Genomic DNA, 6,000 nt, shown 5'->3' with positions numbered 1-6,000 from the left:
TGCCACTCATCAACCCTCTTGGCTGCGACCTGTTGTTCCTCTCCTGGACACTTTGCCTGGCAGTGCTCTTCCGCTGTCCTCTCTTGCTGCCATGCCACCTGTCCAGGACACCTCTGTGTGTCGTGAGAAGGGTCATGTCCACACTTGAGCCCCAAGCCCAAGGTCACCCCCACCCAGAATGGGGAGCTCCCTCAAAGACCCCGACAGCATAACAACTCCTCCCCCAGCTTGGCTGGCCCTGGGTATTTAAGAGGGCCTACCCCCTGCCAATCCAGGTTTGGGATTGGTCAGGGCTTCCCAGAACACCCCAGACAGCTCCACCTTCCCTCTCCTCCTTCCTTTCCAGAGAACACAAGAACATTCTAGAAAGAAGTGGGAGGCCTTGGTGATGCTGCCTGTGAGACACCGAGCTCTACTCAGAGACACTCCCAACCCAGATAAAAACACAGACAGGCTGGCAGACAAGCCTGGAAATTTACCTGCTCTCACAGAAAACACACACACACACACACACTATCCTTCTAGCACATTAGAAGGTGCTACCGTTGTTTGAAATAGTTTATTGTTCTGCTCTAACCCTGCTCTGATTGTGATTTTGTCACCATTGTTATAGTTTTTTCCATGTTGTTGTGGTGCCGCGGACAGCATCTGGTAAGGAGATGGTGGGTAGTCTAAGCAGGTGCAGTCTACTTTCTCTACTGCAGTTGGTGCTCTTCCGAACAGAACTAGTGGTAGGCAAAGGTTCCTGATGAGGAGGGAAAGCATAGGGCTCAGAACTTCTCTGACCATCCTCCTGTCAGGCCACATTCTGTCCCTCCTAACAGACACTGTCAGTTTGGTGGAAATCTGCTCGCTACACACTGCTGAACCTGTAAGTGTTCCTGGTTGAATTGTCTTCCGACTGGCTTTATTTTGAACCTGTCTTTACATTATTTTAATACAAGTTCTTTCATTGCATTTGGACTATGTGTTGTCACTACGTTGCCTGTTTATAATTTTTATTAAAAAAATTACTTTTCAATCCCTTTAAATTAAAATATTGTACAGTATGTTTCCCTTGTCTCCAGATAGCGCAAATCCCAGAGATGTGTGTAATTTTATTCAGTTCAGAGATGTGAACCTGGAAGAATAAATTATAGGGTGAAACCGATTTTTCACATTTTATTAAAAGTGGCTATGTCTAAGGGACATGGCTTAAAGTATAACTACAGACAAATCTTTTTTAGACAGTATGGAAAGGGATTAGAACAGATGTCAGGAGACAATTTCAGGATCCTGTGTTAACTGGAGATTTTCTGGATTTTCCAGTTGGGTACCATCATGAGTGGAATATCACATATTTTTATGAATGAATTGATATAATTTTTATGAACGAACAACTGTTATCTTTATTTGTCCGTGTTAAGTAACTCTCAATAGGCTCTCTGTTTACTTGTTGTATGATTTTATATATTTGGTTGTTTGAATTTTGTTTGTCCAACTGATTTTCTTGTTTAACATAGCTGCCTGCAGCTGCTAATGACTGGAGGCTGCGTTCCTATCACTTCACTTAGTTTCACCTGATAATGGGAGATATCCCTGTGCCATTGTAAGCATGCATGACTGCAGAGATGTGTCTGCTCCAATGCTCTTCCTTTTCCACTCTCACAGTCCCCACTATGTCAAGAAGGGTGCGGTGGGTCCCCTCCTCTTGGGCTGTGAGTTCCCTTGTGTGTGATAGGGTATCATCCTCGACTTCTGAATACTCAACAAATCTAGCAGCTGTATGATGAGTCAATTCTCAAAGTCTCTGCTCTGATCAGATTGGATTCTTTGGTAGTTAATGCACATTCTCATGGAACTATTCTTTTCCTGGACCACCAGGAAGCATAGGGAATAATTTATGTCCTCTTCAGCTGTGTCAAGTGCTCCTAGAGAGCTTTCAAGTCAACTAGTGGAATTTGTCAATATAATTTTCTAAATAGGTTGTCTTCCTGAAGATAAATTTGGTGCTGGTGGTAAACAGCTGTTGACAGGAACAATATAAACATAGTTTTGTAACCAACACAATTTAAGGAAAGAACTCCCTAAATCCTAAGGGTTCCAGAAAGGGTTTAGTGCTGTCCCTTTAAGTAGGAATATGACAAAGGTCTGTGACCAAAGGGCCTCTCACCAGTCTAGAGTCCAACACAAAGGTGTTTCTTCCTCCTGGGCTTCTAAAACAGCAGCTCTGGATTAGACTGTATATAAGGCCCGGTACACACGAGCAAACATGTACGATGAAAGCGGTCCGTCGGACCGTTTTCACCGTACATGCCTGCCAGAGGGCTTCTGTACGATGGTTGTACTAACCATCGTACAGAAGTCCGCGCGTAAACACTACGCGGGGCGTGTCCGCGTCGTCGCCGCGACGATGAGGCGGTGACGTGGGCGGGCCTGCCATTTAAAGGCTTCCACGCATGCGTCAAAGTCATTCGACGCATGCGAGGGACGGCGGGCGCTTGGACATGTACGGTAGGTCTGTACTGACGACCGTACATGTCCGAGCGGGCAGGATTCCAGCGGACGGTTTTAAAACACGTCCAGGAATATTTGTCTGCTGGGAAAAGGCCCGGCGGGCAAATGTTTGCTGGAATTCGGCCCGCTCGCGCCTACACACGACCGAACATGTATGCTGAAACTGGCCCGCGGACCAGTTTCAGCATACATGTTTGGTCGTGTGTACGGGGCCTTAGTCTTTTATATGACGGTAGCAGACCTGGAATGCAGCAGTTGTAGCAATGCCTCGGTTGATAGGATCACAGCCGGATGACCTCTGTCTGGGTTAATGCTCCCTCTGCAGATTGGGGATGGCAGCCCCAGATAGGTGGGCTCCCACATTCCGCAGCAGAACCCAGGTGCAGCAACAGTGATTTTGATTATTTAGGGAGGCAAAAGGCAGGCTTCGGTAGTCTGTGTGAACAAAGCAGCAAAATTTCCCTTAGCTTAGTAAAGGGTGTAAAGATTTGCTGGTTTCCTTTCTCCAATAATGTGCAAGCACAATTACATTTTTTTTTTGTTTTGTTTTGTTTTTTTCCCTTCATGTGATTGGGTATTCTTTGGACAGTGAATTTTGCAGCACATTCATTGAAGTAGAATTTTAGGATAACCCTAACTTAAGCTAGCCTACAATATACAATTTTCTTATTCAGTTTCCTTTAGATTTACCCTCGACTATGTACTGTAAGGACATGCCTGATTCCATACAAATTGGAAGTGTTTAGGATTATATTGTAAATCTAAAAGAAAATTTTACAAGAAAATTGTATGGCCAGCCTAATCTTAAAAATACTCCCTGCCCCATCCAACACTTGTGCTTGCTAACCTGTGTAAGAGAGATGTGTATACTTACTTATTTTCTTTGCCTGGTTGTGTAGAGGCTGCCAGCACACATGCCACTCCATGCACACCGACCCTTAACCAGTACAGGGGATGACTTTTTACGTTTCAATGCTGATGAAACCTGTAACTGGGAAGGGGTATTGATCCCTGAGACTAAAAGGAATGGCCAAATCAGAGACAATGTAAAGGCTGTACCCTGTAAAACTACACTGGCTCTTATATCCTTAAAGCACCAACGTCACCCAGATCAGCAAACAGCCTTTTACTCACAAGGCCACCAAATATCTGCCCAGGCTTAGCTTCCTGCTGCCTTCTAAGTGTTATTAGACTGGATCCTCAGATCTCAGGGTTACCTTTGTACTTGCAGGTATAGTAAGGTGACCAGATTTTTAAAATGAAATCCGGGGACATATTTTTTCTTTACTAGTAATAGCAACAATCAGCGACTTTCTGCCCGTCGCTGCCCACCTCACAGCCTCTCAAGTCTTACTCTTCGGGCCCCAGCTACTACTGCATGCGAGCGAAGCTGAATAGGCATGCGGCCGGAACTGAAGAAATATTCCCTCCGCTTCGACCAGCACATGATCATCAGAAAGGGGCACAGATAATGGAAAAAATACACCCCCTAAGCTAGTAGGCATGGCGGAGCGGGGGTGTGTAATTCTATTTTTTTTATTTTAATTCTGCACTGACTGTCTTTGAAATTGCCCCTGCCCCTTATTAAATCCAATCTGGGGACAAAAACCAGGGACAGATTTGGTCTGGAGACAGTGTCCTCAATCAGGGGACTGTCCCCTGAAACTGGGGATGTCTGGTCACCCTAAGGTATAGGCCCCCGCCTCTGCCATAGCCAGAACCCTGATAAGCATCAATATAGATCAGCAGCAAGAACTTCAGAGATGCCAGCTTTCCCATCTGGTGAATCTCCTAGGCCAGATGTGTAGGGCTGTATACCCAGCATATGCTAAACCCCTAACAGGCTTCTGGGCCGAGCAGCATAGACAGTCCAGCAGCAAGTTCTCATGCCTCCACACAATATATACTTTCCCAAATATGTAAACCCTCTCCCATCATGCTCCAGTGTTCTGAACCACCTGCTGGGATGGATGGGTGAAATATGAATATTCATAACTGAACCTTGCATAGAAGCCTCATACTATAGCCAGTAGTACAGTGACACCAATTGGCAACAATGAGAGATCACACTGAGTTTAGGGAGAAACAACTTTACAAATGAAATCTGATCATGATTACCACCGAGCCAAAAATGAACTTTCCTATCACTTAGTAACCTATCTAGCAGAGTGCTACATTTGTATTTACCATAGCTATGCTACATCATACCATTGCAGCCATCCTTCCTATTGAGCACAAAAATCAACGAATCTTTGGTTTGAGCAAGTTAGAAAACGCTCATAAGGGCACTGAATATTCACTCTGTGTACTACCTCTGAAAGATTAGAGGCAGTTAGTTGCTTCCATTTGGAAGTTATTGTCAGTCTAGCCGCAAATCATATATGCAGGAAAATGGTCCTATATTGCCTCGGGAACTTATCTGTCTTTATTCCTAATAGCACCAGCTGTGGAGAGAGATTCATAAAGATTCCCATGACAAGAAATCAAGGAGAATACCAGTCTCTAAAAACTTGTGAACCTTTACAACTCCCTAATATGTGGAAGATATGGCCCACTTGACCTCATTACCTCCAGCAAAGCGCTGATTCATTAATAAACCTTATTGATAACTTGCGTGGAGACATATACCATCTACGGAGAATCTTTACCATGTTCTCCCAATGTATAACATATCCCTTTGATGCCTCGTACACACGACCATTTTCCTGGGCAAAAACCATCAAGAAAAATGCTGGCAGAGTGTGTATGTTTTTCGTCGAGAAAACTGTTGTGGATCTAGATGAGAAAAAAAGAGAACATGCTCTCTTTTTTCTTGTCGAGAGTCTAAATTTTCTCGTCGCGGTTCACGTCGGGCTGGTTTACAACGAGAAACACGTTCGTGTGAATGCTTAAAAACCCGCGCATGCTCAGAATAAAGTATGAGACGGGAGCGCACCTTCGGTAAAAGTAGCGTTCGTAATGGAGATAGCACATTCGTCACGCTGTAACAGACTGAAAAGCGTGAATCGTCGCTCACCAAACTTTTACGTAACACGCAGTAACATGAGATTAGCAAAAGCAGCCCCAAGGGTGGCGCCAGTGTAATCGAACTTCCCCTATATAGTGCCGTCGTACGTGTTGTACGTCACTGCGTTTGAGAACGACGAGTGTGTATGCAAGGAAAGCTTGACAAGAACCTCGTCAAGGAAAATTACGTTTATTTTACGATGAGATTCTAGGTCGTGTGTACGAGGCCTGAGTCATGAGTATTGCTTTTTGCCACTCCACAGGGCTATATTTTTGTCCAATGCACTTCTCCCATTTATTAATTGTAGGGGGTCTTGATAAATTGTGTTACATCTTAAAGATAATTATAAAACTTACAACTGTTTGTGTAAATTGAGTGTATTTTTTAATGAAAATCTGCTCATATGCTAATATCATGGGACATTACAAATGTAAACTACCACAATTGTATATTCCAGGGTCTCTGCTTTAGATAATATATAATTGTTAAGAGATTAA

Source organism: Rana temporaria, chromosome 2 (assembly GCF_905171775.1).
Source record: "Rana temporaria chromosome 2, aRanTem1.1, whole genome shotgun sequence".
Classification (NCBI taxonomy): domain Eukaryota; kingdom Metazoa; phylum Chordata; class Amphibia; order Anura; family Ranidae; genus Rana; species Rana temporaria.
This window is presented reverse-complemented; position numbering follows the sequence as displayed.